This window comes from Taudactylus pleione, unplaced genomic scaffold (assembly GCF_031769625.1).
Source record: "Taudactylus pleione unplaced genomic scaffold, aTauple2 ptg000070l, whole genome shotgun sequence".
Taxonomy (NCBI): Eukaryota; Metazoa; Chordata; class Amphibia; order Anura; family Myobatrachidae; genus Taudactylus; species Taudactylus pleione.
Window position 1 is genome coordinate 2,324,927 of NW_028284472.1, and position 15,797 is coordinate 2,340,723.

Consider the following 15,797-nt stretch of genomic DNA (forward strand, 5'->3'; position numbering starts at 1 on the left):
ATCAGAATCCCGTACTTTTACTAATGAATGGTGTGGATATTGATCAAGTTTTGCTAACTAGAGGGCTGTCTTACATTCTGTTTGGTCATCAGTGTCAGAACTTAGCAGAAGGGCACAAAGGATGCATGCTATGACTGCCTCTTGGCCACTGCTAGCTAATGCTTCAACAGACAATCTATGTAGAGTTCATATGTTGTCATCATTCCATGCTTTGAAATTTCATTAAGTGCTTGCCCTCCAAGCCCATGTCCATCCTCTTTTTGTTCACAAAGTGTTTGAATTTGTCTCTCAGTCTTAATCAATTAGTTTTGCTATATTATTTGTCTCGCTCTTTTATTAAACTTTGCTCGGGTAGTCGCCTTCAGTTCCCACTGAGAATAAAAAATCTATTTCCTACTTACCATATGTTTTCCCTCAGTGTAGGAGAATGGCAATAGGCATTCAATGGGAACTTAACTTTGAAAAATGGAATGAAGAAGATGATGAATATAATCATATTTGATTGATTTTTTATGATTTGTATTCAACTTTGACTATTGCTGTAGAGTACTTTTATTGGTTTGCTTGTTAACTTTGGCTCTACTAGAGAGTTTACTTATGGTAAAAACTGTATTTTGTAAAACTTGGAGATGCCGGGGATTGATCCCGGGGCCTCATACAAGCGAAGCATGCGCTCTACCACCGAGCTACATCACTTATGAGCTGCTATTTTCTGATGCATAAGTGATTGCAGCTTTACAATTCACTAGAGATTTACTACTTTTCAGTGTTATTAGGGATATCTTAGAGGATGGAAGCATAACCATTATACCATGCTTGACTGCAAGGACTTTATGGTTTTCATGGCTGATGAGAATGCAAGTAGATGCCCATTCCAAACACTGGAATGCTCTTAAAGTTCTCCATCAGAGACTGGTTTATCATCAGAATCCCCTACTTTTACTAATGAATGGTGTGGATATTGATCAAGTTTTGCTAACTAGAGGGCTGTCTTACATTCTGTTTGGTCATCAGTGTCAGAACTTAGCAGAAGGGCACAAAGGATGCATGCTAAGACTGCCTCTTGGCCTCTGCTAGCTAATGCTTCACCAGACAATCTATGTAGAGTTGATATGTTGTCATCATTCCATGGTTTGAAATATCATTAAGTGCATGCCCTCCAAGCCCATGTCCATCCTCTTTTTGTTCACAAAGTGTTTGAACTTGTCTCTCAATCTTAATCAATTAGTTTTGCTATATTATTTGTCTCGCTCTTTTATTAAACTATGCTTGAGTAGTCGCCTTCAGTTCCCACTGAAAATATAAAATCTATTTCCTACTTACCATAAGTTTTCCATCATTGTAGGAGAATGGCAATAAGCATTCAATGGGAACTTAACTTTGAAAAATGGAATGAAGAAGATGATGAATATAATCATATTTGATTGATTTTTTATGATTTGTATTCAACTTTGACTATTGCTGTTGAATACTATTATTGGTTTGCTTGTTTTCTTTGGCTCTACTAGAGAGTTTACATATGGTAAAAAGCTGTATTTTGTAAAACTTTGAGATGCCGGGGATTGAAACCGGGGCCTCATACATGCGAACCATGCGCTCTACCACTGAGCTACATCACCTATGAGCTGCTATTTTTTTATGCACAAGTGATTGCAGCTTTACATTTCACTAGAGATTTACTACTTTTCAGTGTTATTAGGGATATCTTAGAGGATGGAAGCATAACCATTATACCATGCTTGACTGCAAGGACTTTATGGTTTTCATGGCTGATGAGAATGCAAGTAGAAGCCCATTCCAAACATTGGAATGCTCTTAAAGTTCTCTATCAGAGACTGGTTTATCATCAGAATCCCCTACTTTTACTAATGAATGGTGTGGATATTGATCAAGTTTTGCTAACTAGAGGGCTGTCTTACATTCTGTTTGGTCATCAGTGTCAGAACTTAGCAGAAGGGCACAAAGGATGCATGCTAAGACTGCCTCTTGGCCACTGCTAGCTAATGCTCCACCAGACAATCTATGTAGAGTTGATATGTTGTCATCATTCCATGCTTTGAAATATCATTAAGTGCATGCCCTCCAAGCCCATGTCCATCCTCTTTTTGTTTATAAAGTGTTTGAACTTGTCTCTCCATCTTAATCATTTAGTTCTGCTATATTATTTGTCTCGCTCTTTTATTAAACTTTGCTCAGGTAGTCGCCTTCAGTTCCCACTGAGAATAAAAAATCTATTTCCTACTTACCATAAGTTTTCCCTCAGTGTAGGAGAATGGCAATAGGCATTCAATGGGAACTTAACCTTGAAAACTGGAATGAAGAAGATGATGAATATAATCATATTTGATTGATTTTTTATGATTTGTGTTCAACTTTGACTATTGCTGTAGAGTACTTTTATTGGTTTGCTTGTTAACTTTGGCTCTACTAGAGAGTTTACATATGGTAAAAAGCTGTATTTTGTAAAACTTAGAGATTCTGGGGATTGAACCTGGGGCCTCATACATGTGAAGCATGCGCTCTACCACTGAGCTACATCCCTTATGAGCTGCTATTTTCTTATGCACAAGTGATTGCAGCTTTACATTTCACTAGAGATTTACTACTTTTCAGTGTTATTAGGGATATCTTAGAGGATGGAAGCATAACCATTATACCATGCTTGACTGCAAGGACTTTATGGTTTTCATGGCTGATGAGAATGCAAGTAGATGCCCATTCCAAACACTGGAATGCTCTTAAAGTTCTCCATCAGAGACTGGTTTATCATCAGAATCCCCTACTTTTACTAATGAATGGTGTGGATATTGATCAAGTTTTGCTAACTAGAGGGCTGTCTTACATTCTGTTTGGTCATCAGTGTCAGAACTTAGCAGAAGGGCACTAAGGATGCATGCTAAGACAGCCTCTTGGGCATTGCTAGAAAATGCTTCACAAGACAATCTATGTAGACTTCATATGTTGTCATCATTCCATGCTTTGAAATTTCATTAAGTGCTTGCCCTCCAAGCCCATGTCCATCCTCTTTTGGTTCATAAAGTGGTTGAACTTGTCTCTCAATCTTAATCATTTAGTTCTGCTATATTATTTGTCTTGCTCTTTTATTAAACTTTGCTCAGGTAGTCGCCTTCAGTTCCCACTGAGAATAAAAAATCTATTTCCTACTTACCATAAGTTTTCCCTCAGTGTAGGAGAATGGCAATAGGCATTCAATGGGAACTTAACTTTGAAAAATGGAATGAAGAAGATGATGAATATAATCATATTTGATTGATTTTTTATGATTTGTATTCAACTTTGACTATTGCTGTAGAGTACTTTTATTGGTTTGCTTGTTAACTTTGGCTCTACTAGAGAGTTTACATATGGTAAAAAGCTGTATTTTGTGAAACTTGGAGATGCCAGGGATTGAACCCGGGGCCTCATACATGCGAAGCATGCGCTCTACCACTGAGCTACATCCCCTATAAGCTGCTATTTTCTTATGCACAAGTGATTGCAGCTTTACATTTCACTAGAGATTTACTACTTTTCAGTGTTATTAGGGATATATTAGAGGATGGAAGCATAACCATTATACCATGCTTGACAGCAAGGACTTTATGGTTTTCATGGCTGATGAGAATGCAAGTAGATTCCCATTCCAAACACTGGAATGCTCTTAAAGTTCTCCATCAGAGACTGGTTTATCATCAGAATCCCCTACTTTTACTAATGAATGGTGTGGATATTGATCAAGTTTTGCTAACTAGAGGGCTGTCTTACATTCTGTTTGGTCATCAGTGTCAGAACTAAGCAGAAGGGCACAAAGAAAGCATGCTAAGACTGCCTCTTGGGCATTGCTAGAAAATGCTTCACAAGACAATCTATGTAGATTTAATATGTTGTCATCATTCCATGCTTTGAAATTTCATTAAGTGCTTGCCCTCCAAGCCCATGTCCATCCTCTTTTTGTTCAAAAAGTGTTTGAACTTGTCTCTTAATCTTAATCAATTAGTTTTGCTATATTATTTGTCTCGCTCTTTTATTAAACTTTGCTCGGGTAGTCGCCTTCAGTTCCCACTGAAAATAAAAAATCTATTTCCTACTTACCATATGTTTTCCCTCAGTGTAGGAGAATGGCAAAAGGCATTCAATGGGAACTTAACTTTGAAAAATGGAATGAAGAAGATGATGAATATAATCATATTTGAATGATTATTTATGATTTGTATTCAACTTTGACTATTGCTGTAGAGTACTTTTATTGGTTTGCTTGTTAACATTGGCTCTACTAGAGAGTTTACATATGGTAAAAAGCTGTATTTTGTAAAACTTAGAGATGCCGGGGATTGAAACCGGGGCCTCATACATGCGAACCATGCGCTCTACCACTGAGCTACATCACCTATGAGCTGCTATTTTTTTATGCACAAGTGATTGCAGCTTTACATTTCACTAGAGATTTACTACTTTTCAGTGTTATTAGGGATATCTTAGAGGATGGAAGCATAACCATTATACCATGCTTGACTGCAAGGACTTTATGGTTTTCATGGCTGATGAGAATGCAAGTAGAAGCCCATTCCAAACATTGGAATGCTCTTAAAGTTCTCTATCAGAGACTGGTTTATCATCAGAATCCCCTACTTTTACTAATGAATGGTGTGGATATTGATCAAGTTTTGCTAACTAGAGGGCTGTCTTACATTCTGTTTGGTCATCAGTGTCAGAACTTAGCAGAAGGGCACAAAGGATGCATGCTAAGACTGCCTCTTGGCCACTGCTAGCTAATGCTCCACCAGACAATCTATGTAGAGTTGATATGTTGTCATCATTCCATGCTTTGAAATATCATTAAGTGCATGCCCTCCAAGCCCATGTCCATCCTCTTTTTGTTTATAAAGTGTTTGAACTTGTCTCTCCATCTTAATCATTTAGTTCTGCTATATTATTTGTCTCGCTCTTTTATTAAACTTTGCTCAGGTAGTCGCCTTCAGTTCCCACTGAGAATAAAAAATCTATTTCCTACTTACCATAAGTTTTCCCTCAGTGTAGGAGAATGGCAATAGGCATTCAATGGGAACTTAACCTTGAAAACTGGAATGAAGAAGATGATGAATATAATCATATTTGATTGATTTTTTATGATTTGTGTTCAACTTTGACTATTGCTGTAGAGTACTTTTATTGGTTTGCTTGTTAACTTTGGCTCTACTAGAGAGTTTACATATGGTAAAAAGCTGTATTTTGTAAAACTTAGAGATTCTGGGGATTGAACCTGGGGCCTCATACATGTGAAGCATGCGCTCTACCACTGAGCTACATCCCTTATGAGCTGCTATTTTCTTATGCACAAGTGATTGCAGCTTTACATTTCACTAGAGATTTACTACTTTTCAGTGTTATTAGGGATATCTTAGAGGATGGAAGCATAACCATTATACCATGCTTGACTGCAAGGACTTTATGGTTTTCATGGCTGATGAGAATGCAAGTAGATGCCCATTCCAAACACTGGAATGCTCTTAAAGTTCTCCATCAGAGACTGGTTTATCATCAGAATCCCCTACTTTTACTAATGAATGGTGTGGATATTGATCAAGTTTTGCTAACTAGAGGGCTGTCTTACATTCTGTTTGGTCATCAGTGTCAGAACTTAGCAGAAGGGCACTAAGGATGCATGCTAAGACAGCCTCTTGGGCATTGCTAGAAAATGCTTCACAAGACAATCTATGTAGACTTCATATGTTGTCATCATTCCATGCTTTGAAATTTCATTAAGTGCTTGCCCTCCAAGCCCATGTCCATCCTCTTTTGGTTCATAAAGTGGTTGAACTTGTCTCTCAATCTTAATCATTTAGTTCTGCTATATTATTTGTCTTGCTCTTTTATTAAACTTTGCTCAGGTAGTCGCCTTCAGTTCCCACTGAGAATAAAAAATCTATTTCCTACTTACCATAAGTTTTCCCTCAGTGTAGGAGAATGGCAATAGGCATTCAATGGGAACTTAACTTTGAAAAATGGAATGAAGAAGATGATGAATATAATCATATTTGATTGATTTTTTATGATTTGTATTCAACTTTGACTATTGCTGTAGAGTACTTTTATTGGTTTGCTTGTTAACTTTGGCTCTACTAGAGAGTTTACATATGGTAAAAAGCTGTATTTTGTGAAACTTGGAGATGCCAGGGATTGAACCCGGGGCCTCATACATGCGAAGCATGCGCTCTACCACTGAGCTACATCCCCTATAAGCTGCTATTTTCTTATGCACAAGTGATTGCAGCTTTACATTTCACTAGAGATTTACTACTTTTCAGTGTTATTAGGGATATATTAGAGGATGGAAGCATAACCATTATACCATGCTTGACAGCAAGGACTTTATGGTTTTCATGGCTGATGAGAATGCAAGTAGATTCCCATTCCAAACACTGGAATGCTCTTAAAGTTCTCCATCAGAGACTGGTTTATCATCAGAATCCCCTACTTTTACTAATGAATGGTGTGGATATTGATCAAGTTTTGCTAACTAGAGGGCTGTCTTACATTCTGTTTGGTCATCAGTGTCAGAACTAAGCAGAAGGGCACAAAGAAAGCATGCTAAGACTGCCTCTTGGGCATTGCTAGAAAATGCTTCACAAGACAATCTATGTAGATTTAATATGTTGTCATCATTCCATGCTTTGAAATTTCATTAAGTGCTTGCCCTCCAAGCCCATGTCCATCCTCTTTTTGTTCAAAAAGTGTTTGAACTTGTCTCTTAATCTTAATCAATTAGTTTTGCTATATTATTTGTCTCGCTCTTTTATTAAACTTTGCTCGGGTAGTCGCCTTCAGTTCCCACTGAAAATAAAAAATCTATTTCCTACTTACCATATGTTTTCCCTCAGTGTAGGAGAATGGCAAAAGGCATTCAATGGGAACTTAACTTTGAAAAATGGAATGAAGAAGATGATGAATATAATCATATTTGAATGATTATTTATGATTTGTATTCAACTTTGACTATTGCTGTAGAGTACTTTTATTGGTTTGCTTGTTAACATTGGCTCTACTAGAGAGTTTACATATGGTAAAAAGCTGTATTTTGTAAAACTTAGAGATGCCGGGGATTGAATCCGGGGCCTCATACATGCGAAGCATGCGCTCTACCACTGAGCTACATCGCCTATGAGCTGCTATTTTGTTATGCACAAGTGATTGCAGGCTTTACATTTCACTAGAGATTTACTAATTTTCAGTGTTATTAGGGATATCTTAGAGGATGGAACCATAACCATTATACCATACTTGACTGCAAGGACTTTATGGTTTTCATGGCTGATGACAATGCAAGTAGATGCCCATTCCAAACACTGGAATGCTCTTAAAGTTCTCCATCAGAGACTGGTTTATCATCAGAATCCCCTACTTTTACTAATGAATGGTGTGGATATTGATCAAGTTTTGCTAACTAGAGGGCTGTCTTACATTCTGTTTGGTCATCAGTGTCAGAACTTAGCAGAAGGTCAAAAAGGATGCATGCTAAGACTGCCTCTTGGGCATTGCTAGCTAATGCTTCACCAGACAATCTATGTAGAGTTGATATGTTGTCATCATTCCATGCTTTGAAATTTCATTAAGTGCTTGCCCTCCAAGCCCATGTCCATCCTCTTTTTGTTCACAAAGTGTTTGAACTTGTCTCTCAATCTTAATCATTTAGTTCTGCTATATTATTTGTCTCGCTCTTTTATTAAACTTTGCTCAGGTAGTCGCCTTCAGTTCCCACTGAGAATAAAATATCTATTTCCTACTTACCATATGTTTTCCCACAGTGTAGGAGAATGGCAATAGGCATTCAATGGGAACTTAACTTTGAAAAATGGAATGAAGAAGATGATGAATATAATCATATTTGATTGATTTTTTATGATTTGTGTTCAACTTTGACTATTGCTGTAGAGTACTTTTATTGGTTTGCTTGTTTTCTTTGGCTCTACTAGAGAGTTTACATATGGTAAAAAGCTGTATTTTGTCAAACTTGGAGATGCCGGGCATTGAATCCGGGGCCTCATACATGCGAAGCATGCGCTCTACCACTGAGCTACATCGCCTATGAGCTGCTATTTTTTTATGCACAAGTGATTGCAGCTTTACATTTCACTAGAGATTTACTACTTTTCAGTGTTATTAGGGATATATTAGAGGATGGAAGCATAACCATTATACGATGCTTGACTGCAAGGACTTTATGGTTTTCATGGGTGATGAGAATGCAAGTAGAAGCCCATTACAAACATTGGAATGCTCTTAAAGTTCTCCATCAGAGAATGGTTTATCATCAGAATCCTCTACTTTTACTAATGAATGGTGTGGATATTGATCAAGTTTTGCTAACTAGAGGGCTGTCTTACATTCTGTTTGGTCATTTGTGTCAGAACTTAGCAGAAGGGCACAAAGGATGCATGCTATGACTGCCTCTTGGGCATTGCTAGCTAATGCTTCACCAGACAATCTAAGTAGAGTTCATATGTTGTCATCATTCCATGCTTTGAAATTTCATTAAGTGCTTGCCCTCCAAGCCCATGTCCATCCTCTTTTTGTTCATAAAGTGGTTGAACTTGTCTCTCAATCTTAATCATTTAGTTCTGCTATATTATTTGTCTCGCTCTTTTATTAAACTTTGCTCGGGTGTTCGCCTTCAGTTCCCACTGAAAATAAAAAATCTATTTCCTACTTACCATATGTTTTCCCACAGTGTAGGAGAATGGCAATAGGCATTCAATGGGAACTTAACTTTGAAAAATGGAATGAAGAAGATGATGAATATAATCATATTTGATTGATTTTTTATGATTTGTGTTCAACTTTGACTATTGCTGTAGAGTACTTTTATTGGTTTGCTTGTTTTCTTTGGCTCTACTAGAGAGTTTACATATGGTAAAAAGCTGTATTTTGTCAAACTTGGAGATGCCGGGCATTGAATCCGGGGCCTCATACATGCGAAGCATGCGCTCTACCACTGAGCTACATCGCCTATGAGCTGCTATTTTTTTATGCACAAGTGATTGCAGCTTTAAATTTCACTAGAGATTTACTACTTTTCAGTGTCATTAGGGATATATTAGAGGATGGAAGCATAACCATTATACCATGCTTGACTGCAAGGACTTTATGGTTTTCATGGCTGATGAGAATGCAAGTAGATGCCCATTCCAAACACTGGAATGCTCTTAAAGTTCTCCATCAGAGACTGGTTTATCATCAGAATCCCCTACTTTTACTAATGAATGGTGTGGATATTGATCAAGTTTTGCTCACTAGAGGGCTGTCTTACATTCTGTTTGGTCATCAGTGTCAGAACTTAGCAGAAGGGCACAAAGGATGCATGCTAAGACTGCCTCTTGGGCATTGCTAGAAAATGCTTCACAAGACAATCTATGTAGACTTCATATGTTGTCATCATTCCATGCTTTGAAATTTCATTAAGAGCTTGCCCTCCAAGCCCATGTCCATCCTCTTTTTGTTCATAAAGTGGTTGAACTTGTCTCTCAATCTTAATCATTTAGTTCTGCTATATTATTTGTCTCGCTCTTTTATTAAACTTTGCTCAGGTAGTCACCTTCAGTTCCCACTGAGAATAAAAAATCTATTTCCTACTTACCATAAGTTTTCCCTCAGTGTAGGAGAATGGCAATAGGCATTCAATGGGAACTTAACTTTGAAAAATGGTATGAAGAAGATGATGAATATAATCATATTTGATTGATTTTTTATGATTTGTATACAACTTTGACTATTGCTGTAGAGTACTTTTATTGGTTTGCTTGTTAACTTTGGCTCTACTAGAGAGTTTACATATGGTAAAAAGCTGTATTTTGTGAAACTTGGAGATGCCGGGGATTGAACCCGGGGCCTCATACGTGTGAAGCATGCGCTCTACCACTGAGCTACATCCCCTATAAGCGGCTATTTTCTTATGCACAAGTGATTGCAGCTTTACATTTCACTAGAGATTTACTACTTTTCAGTGTTATTAGGGATATATTAGAGGATGGAAGCATAACCATTATACAATGCTTGACAGCAAGGACTTTATGGTTTTCAAGGCTGATGAGAATGCAAGTAGATTCCCATTCCAAACACTGGAATGCTCTTAAAGTTCTCCATCAGAGACTGGTTTATCATCAGAATCCCCTACTTTTACTAATGAATGGTGTGGATATTGATCAAGTTTTGCTAACTAGAGGGCTGTCTTACATTCTGTTTGGTCATCAGTGTCAGAACTTAGCAGAAGGGCACAAAGAATGCATGCTAAGACTGCCTCTTGGGCATTGCTAGAAAATGCTTCACAAGACAATCTATGTAGACTTCATATGTTGTCATCATTCCATGCTTTGAAATTTCATTAAGTGCTTGCCCTCCAAGCCCATGTCCATCCTCTTTTTGTTCAAAAAGTGTTTGAACTTGTCTCTTAATCTTAATCAATTAGTTTTGCTATATTATTTGTCTCGCTCTTTTATTAAACTTTGCTCGGGTAGTCGCCTTCAGTTCCCACTGAGAATAAAAAATCTATTTCCTACTTACCATATGTTTTCCCTCAGTGTAGAAGAATGGCAAAAGCCATTCAATGGGAACTTAACTTTGAAAAATGGAATGAAGAAGATGATGAATATAATCATATTTGAATGATTATTTATGATTTGTATTCAACTTTGACTATTGCTGTAGAGTACTTTTATTGGTTTGCTTGTTAACATTGGCTCTACTAGAGAGTTTACATATGGTAAAAAGCTGTCTTTTGTAAAACTTAGAGATGCCGGGGATTGAACCCGGGGTCTCATACATGCGAAGCATGCGCTTTACCACTGAGCTACATCCCCTATGAGCTGCTATTTTTTTATGTACAAGTGATTGCAGCTTTACATTTCACTAGAGATTTACTACTTTTCAGTGTTATTAGGGATATATTAGAGGATGGAAGCATAACCATTATACGATGCTTGACTGCAAGGACTTTATGGTTTTCATGGGTGATGAGAATGCAAATAGAAGCCCATTCCAAACATTGGAATGCTCTTAAAGTTCTCCATCAGAGAATGGTTTATCATCAGAATCCTCTACTTTTACTAATGAATGGTGTGGATATTGATCAAGTTTTGCTAACTAGAGGGCTGTCTTACATTCTGTTTGGTCATTTGTGTCAGAACTTAGCAGAATGGCACAAAGGATGCATGCTATGACTGCCTCTTGGGCATTGCTAGCTAATGCTTCACCAGACAATCTAAGTAGAGTTCATATGTTGTCATCATTCAATGCTTTGAAATTTCATTAAGTGCTTGCCCTCCAAGCCCATGTCCATCCTCTTTTTGTTCACAAAGTGTTTGAACTTGTCTTTCAATCTTAAACAATTAGTTTTTCTATATTATTTGTCTCGCTCTTTTATTAAACTTTGCTCAGGTAGTCGCCCTCAGTTCCCTCTGAAAATAAAAAATCTATTTCCTACTTACCATAAGTTTTCCCTCAGTGTAGGAGAATGGCAATAGGCATTCAATAGGAACTTAACCTTGAAAACTGGAATGAAGAAGATGATGAATATAATCATATTTGATTTATTTTTTATGATTTGTATTCAACTTTGACTATTGCTGTAGAGTACTTTTATTGGTTTGCTTGTTTTCTTTGCCTCTACTGGAGAGTTTACATATGGTAAAAAGCTGTATTTTGTAAAACTTGGAGATGCCGGGGATTGAACCCGGGGCCTCATACATGCGAAGCATGCGCTCTACCACTGAGCTACATCCCCTATGAGCTGCTATTTTTTTATGCACAAGTGATTGCAGCTTTACATTTCACTAGAGATTTACTACTTTTCAGTGTTATTAGGGATATCTTAGAGGATGGAAGCATGACCATTATACCATGCTTGACTGCAAGGACTTTATGGTTTTCATGGCTGATGAGAATGCAAGTAGATGCCCATTCCAAACACTGGAATGCTCTTAAAGGTTCTCCATCAGAGACTGGTTTATCATCAGAATCCCCTACTTTTACTAATGAATGGTGTGGATATTGATCAAGTTTTGCTCACTAGAGGGCTGTCTTACATTCTGTTTGGTCATCAGTGTCAGAACTTAGCAGAAGGGCACAAAGAATGCATGCTAAGACTGCCTCTTGGGCATTGCTAGAAAATGCTTTTCAAGACAATCTATGTAGACTTCATATGTTGTCATCATTCCATGCTTTGAAATTTTATTAAGTGCTTGCCCTCCAAGCCCATGTCCATCCTCTTTTTGTTCATAAAGTGGTTGAACTTATCTCTCAATCTTAATCATTTAGTTCTGCTATATTATTTGTCTCGCTCTTTTATTAAACTTTACTCAGGTAGTCGCCTTCAGTTCCCACTGAGAATAAAAAATCTATTTCCTACTTACAATATGTTTTCCCTCAGTGTAGGAGAATGGCAATAGGCATTCAATGGGAACTTAACTTTGAAACATGTAATGAAGAAGATGATGAATATAATCATATTTGATTGATTTTTTATGATTTGTATTCAACTTTGACTATTGCTGTAGAGTACTTTTATTGGTTTGCTTGTTAACTTTGGCTCTACTAGAGAGTTTACATATGGTAAAAGGCTGTATTTTGTAAAACAAAGAGATGCCGGGGATTAACCCCGGGGCCTCATACATGCGAAGCATGCGCTCTACCACTGAGCTACATCCCCTATAAGCTGCTATTTTCTTATGCACAAGTGATTGCAGCTTTACATTTCACTAGAGATTTACTACTTTTCAGTGTTATTATGGATATATTAGAGGATGGAAGCATAACCATTAAACCATGCTTGACTGCAAGGACTTTATGGTTTTCATGGCTGATGAGAATGCAAGTAGATGCCCATTCCAAACACTGGAATGCTCTTAAAGTTCTCCATCAGAGACTGGTTTATCATCAGAATCCCCTACTTTTACTACTGAATGGTGTGGATATTGATCAAGTTTTGCTAACTAGAGGGCTGTCTTACATTCTGTTTGGTCATCAGTGTCAGAACTTAGCAGAAGGGCACAAAGGATGCATGCTAAGACTGCCTCTTGGGCATTGCTAGAAAATGCTTCACAAGACAATCTATGTAGACTTCATATGTTGTCATCATTCCATGCTTTGAAATTTCATTAAGTGCTTGCCCTCCAAGCCCATGTCCATCCTCATTTTGTTCATAAAGTGGTTGAACTTGTCTCTCAATCTTAATCATTTAGTTCTGCTATATTATTTGTCTCGCTCTTTTATTAAACTTTGCTCAGGTAGTCGCCTTCAGTTCCCACTGAGAATAAAAAATCTATTTCCTACTTACAATATGTTTTCCCTCAGTGTAGGAGAATGGCAATAGGCATTCAATGGGAACTTAACTTTGAAAAATGGATTGAAGAAGATGATGAATATAATCATATTTGATTGATTTTTTATGATTTGTGTTCAACTTTGACTATTGCTGTAGAGTACTTTTATTGGTTTGCTTGTTATCTTTGGCTCTACTAGAGAGTTTACATATGGTAAAAAGCTGTATTTTGTAAAACTTGGAGATGCCGGGGATTGAATCCGGGGCCTCATACATGCGAAGCATGCGCTCTACCACTGAGCTACATCGCCTATGAGCTGCTATTTTTTTATGCACAAGTGATTGCAGCTTTACATTTCACTAAAGATTTACTACTTTTCAGTATCATTAGGGATATATTAGAGGATGGAAGCATAACCATTATACCATGCTTGACTGCAAGGACTTTTTGGTTTTCATGGCTGATGAGAATGCAAGTAGATGTCCATTCCAAACACTGGAATGCTCTTAAAATTCTCCATCAGAGACTGGTTTATCATTAGAATCCCTTACTTTTACTAATGAATGGTGTGGATATTGATCAAGTTTTGCTAACTAGAGGGCTGTCTTACATTCTGTTTGGTCATCAGTGTCAGAACTTAGCAGAAGGGCACAAAGTATGCATGCTAAGACTGCCTCTTGGGCATTGCTAGAAAATGCTTCACAATACAATCTATGTAGACTTCATATGTTGTCATCATTCCATGCTTTGAAATTTCATTAAGTGCTTGCCCTCCAAGCCCATGTCCATCCTCTTTTTGTTCATAAAGTGGTTGAACTTGTCTCTCAATCTTAATCATTTAGTTCTGCTATATTATTTGTCTCGCTCTTTTATTAAACTTTGCTCAGGTAGTCGCCTTCAGTTCCCACTGAGAATAAAAAATCTATTTCCTACTTACCATAAGTTTTCCCTAAGTGTAGGAGAATGGCAATAGGCATTCAATGGGAACTTAACTTTGAAAAATGGAATGAAGAAGATGATGAATATAATCATATTTGATTGATTTTTTATGATTTGTATTCAACTTTGACTATTGCTGTAGAGTACTTTTATTGGTTTGCTTGTTAACTTTGGCTCTACTAGAGAGTTTACATATGGTAGAAAGCTGTATTTTGTGAAACTTGGAGATGCTGGGGATTGAACCCAGGGCCTCATACATGCGAAGCATGCGCTCTACCACTGAGCTACATCCCCTATGAGCTGCTATTTTTTTATGCACAAGTGATTGCAGCTTTACATTTCACAAGAGATTTACTACTTTTCAGTGTTAATAGGGATATCTTAGAGGATGGAAGCATAACCATTATACCATGCTTGACTGCAAGGACTTTATGGTTTTCATGGCTGATGAGAATGCAAGTAGATGCCCATTCCAAACACTGGAATGCTCTTAAAGTTCTCCATCAGAGACTGGTTTATCATCAGAATCCCCTACTTTTACTAATGAATGGTGTGGATATTGATCAAGTTTTGCTAACTAGAGGGCTGTCTTACATTCTGTTTGGTCATCAGTGTCAGAACTTAGCAGAAGGGCACAAAGGATGCATGCTAAGACTGCCTCTTGGGCATTGCTAGAAAATGCTTCACAAGACAATCTATGTAGACTTCATATGTTGTCATCATTCCATGCTTTGAAATTTCATTAAGTGCTTGCCCTCCAAGCCCATGTCCATCCTCTTTTTGTTTATAAAGTGGTTGAACTTGTCTCTCCATCTTAATCATTTAGTTCTGCTATATTATTTGTCTCGCTCTTTTATTAAACTTTGCTCAGGTAGTCGCCTTCAGTTCCCACTGAGAATAAAAAATCTATTTCCTACTTACCATAAGTTTTCCCTCAGTGTAGGAGAATGGCAATAGGCATTCAATGGGAACTTAACCTTGAAAACTGGAATGAAGAAGATGATGAATATAATCATATTTGATTGATTTTTTATGATTTGTATTCAACTTTGACTATTGCTGTAGAGTACTTTTATTGGTTTGCTTGTTAACTTTGGCTCTACTAGAGAGTTTACATATGGTAAAAAGCTGTATTTTGTAAAACTTAGAGATTCTGGGGATTGAACCTGGGGCCTCATACATGCGAAGCATGCGCTCTACCACTGAGCTACATCCCTTATGAGCTGCTATTTTCTTATGCACAAGTGATTGCAGCTTTACATTTCACTAGAGATTTACTACTTTTCAGTGTTATTAGGGATATCTTAGAGGATGGAAGCATAACCATTATACCATGCTTGACTGCAAGGACTTTATGGTTTTCATGGCTGATGAGAATGCAAGTAGATGCCCATTCCAAACACTGGAATGCTCTTAAAGTTCTCCATCAGAGACTGGTTTATCATCAGAATCCCCTACTTTTACTAATGAATGGTGTGGATATTGATCAAGTTTTGCTAACTAGAGGGCTGTCTTACATTCTGTTTGGTCATCAGTGTCAGAACTTAG

General features: G+C 37.4%; 10 non-coding genes across 10 annotated transcripts; all 10 read right to left on the bottom strand.

Annotated features, from left to right (window-relative positions):
• Positions 1–3,393: 3,393 nt before the first annotated feature.
• On the bottom strand, positions 3,394–3,465 carry TRNAA-CGC (transfer RNA alanine (anticodon CGC)). The gene has a single exon. It is a non-coding gene; the product is annotated as a tRNA-Ala (tRNA).
• A 2,697-nt stretch (positions 3,466–6,162) lies between these two features.
• On the bottom strand, positions 6,163–6,234 carry TRNAA-CGC (transfer RNA alanine (anticodon CGC)). Its single transcript has one exon. It is a non-coding gene; the product is annotated as a tRNA-Ala (tRNA).
• An 851-nt stretch (positions 6,235–7,085) lies between these two features.
• Positions 7,086–7,157, bottom strand: TRNAA-CGC (transfer RNA alanine (anticodon CGC)). The gene has a single exon. It is a non-coding gene; the product is annotated as a tRNA-Ala (tRNA).
• An 852-nt stretch (positions 7,158–8,009) lies between these two features.
• On the bottom strand, positions 8,010–8,081 carry TRNAA-CGC (transfer RNA alanine (anticodon CGC)). The gene has a single exon. It is a non-coding gene; the product is annotated as a tRNA-Ala (tRNA).
• An 851-nt stretch (positions 8,082–8,932) lies between these two features.
• Positions 8,933–9,004, bottom strand: TRNAA-CGC (transfer RNA alanine (anticodon CGC)). Its single transcript has one exon. It is a non-coding gene; the product is annotated as a tRNA-Ala (tRNA).
• Positions 9,005–9,855: 851 nt separating this feature from the next.
• Positions 9,856–9,927, bottom strand: TRNAV-CAC (transfer RNA valine (anticodon CAC)). The gene has a single exon. It is a non-coding gene; the product is annotated as a tRNA-Val (tRNA).
• Positions 9,928–10,778: 851 nt separating this feature from the next.
• TRNAA-CGC (transfer RNA alanine (anticodon CGC)) lies at positions 10,779–10,850 on the bottom strand. The gene has a single exon. It is a non-coding gene; the product is annotated as a tRNA-Ala (tRNA).
• Positions 10,851–11,701: 851 nt separating this feature from the next.
• Positions 11,702–11,773, bottom strand: TRNAA-CGC (transfer RNA alanine (anticodon CGC)). Its single transcript has one exon. It is a non-coding gene; the product is annotated as a tRNA-Ala (tRNA).
• Positions 11,774–13,548: 1,775 nt separating this feature from the next.
• TRNAA-CGC (transfer RNA alanine (anticodon CGC)) lies at positions 13,549–13,620 on the bottom strand. The gene has a single exon. It is a non-coding gene; the product is annotated as a tRNA-Ala (tRNA).
• Positions 13,621–14,471: 851 nt separating this feature from the next.
• TRNAA-CGC (transfer RNA alanine (anticodon CGC)) lies at positions 14,472–14,543 on the bottom strand. The gene has a single exon. It is a non-coding gene; the product is annotated as a tRNA-Ala (tRNA).
• Between the last annotated feature and the right edge of the window lie 1,254 nt (positions 14,544–15,797).